Raw genomic sequence first — 1639 nt, forward strand, 5'->3', positions numbered from 1 at the left:
GGGGGGCATCCGTGACCTGGCAGCAGGGAGCAGCAAGGGGAAACATGGCTGCAGAGCCCTTGTTGCTTTTCCCTGCAGAGCCACCGGTGGTGGGACTCCAGGGCCCAGCAGTCCATGAAGGTGTGTGAAGGGCTGTAGGCAGGGAGAGGACAGCGCTGTGCCCGCTTGCAGCCAGGAGTGGGTCCACAGGGAGGAGCGGGGACGGCTGCAGTGTGGGGCATTGTGGTGCCCATTTGGGAAGGCTTCCAGCCGGGCATCTCTGGCACCTGCAGAAATGCCCTTGTGGTCTTTGTTCTCTTGTCACTGGGTGCTGACTGCAGGGAAACAGTGTCCAAGCTGTTAATGCCGCCTCAAGTTTGCATTCACCTGAATGCCTCTGCAAGGCACAAAAGTCTTTCACAGAGCAATTCCTACCAGGAATGCTCTGACTAGAATAACCTGAGCATGTGAGAACACCCTGCACTGGTACAGACTCCAAAGATAACTGGAATTCGCAGAGTTCCTACAGCTGACTAGTTCATTTCTTTGGATGGCATTCAATACGGATCTGAGAAGGTACCGTGGACCGAAGATACATGTACTGGGTTATTGCCACACTCTTTGCCAAGCCGGTGGCCTCTGAGAAATTTAGTCATCAATTTTATTTTGGTCCAGAATGAACTGGTATAGAGATAGCTTGGTAAATGTTGGAAACAATTTTATCTTTCTACTTTTTTATATGTGGAATGTGATTTAAGTTAGCACTTCAAATACACTCCTCCCAAGCAAAGTTCACTTTGCTATTTATACAGATAAAATGACTATGAATATCAGTCTTTCTGCCTGGAAGTTATTACAAGCTTTCTGCTTGGAGTTTTTAGTAATTTAATATGCTTCAAGTGTTCAGCTTCTGAATATCTGGTGCTTAGTTAGAGGCTGGTTTGGGGTCCTGCTGGGCACAGAAATTTCTGTTATCTCAAACCATTAACTGAACTAAGCATTGAAATGTGCATCAGGAAAGAGATGCTTCCTCTGGACTTGCAGAAGGGTCTAACATGGTGAGACGCTGCATAAGCAGTGCAAGAAACCCTGCCTCTAGGTGTTGGCTTAGAGAGAAGTGAGGCTGAAACCTGAACCAGCTCTTTTTCCTTGTTGAAATAATGCAAGCTCGGGCATGAACACAGTTTGTCACCTTCAAATAATCATTTTAAATGTGTAAGAGGATTTGTTTTATTCATCCTACTTAATGTAGCTATTTCTCAGTCCTTGCTTCTTACAGTATGCCTAAAGATGCCCAAGACACTGGATTTCATGTATTCTAGCTTGTTTTACTCCAGACTCTGAGGAACAGAGACTAGGAAGATACTGCACATCGTGCCAACAGACAACTTAGGAGCAATGAACATCTGCTGGGTGGTTTTTTTTCAGGTCCAAAAACCACGCTACGCCTTGTAAATGTGCAGCGCTCTGCAAATCCACGTGCAGCACAGGAGCGAGCCCGTGCTTGGCGGGAGCATGCTGGAGACGAGCCAAAGCAAGAGGTGCCAATGGCAATCTGACAGCAGCCCCAGGCCCTCGTGTGCTCTGCATTCCTGGCTGTTCCATGTCTCTCGGGTGGAGTATGCTTACCGTGCTCTCACACCAGCTCCTGTTTTCTGTG

Source organism: Nestor notabilis, unplaced genomic scaffold (genome assembly GCF_000696875.1).
Source record: "Nestor notabilis isolate BGI_N333 unplaced genomic scaffold, ASM69687v1 scaffold18016, whole genome shotgun sequence".
NCBI classification, from domain to species: Eukaryota; Metazoa; Chordata; class Aves; order Psittaciformes; family Psittacidae; genus Nestor; species Nestor notabilis.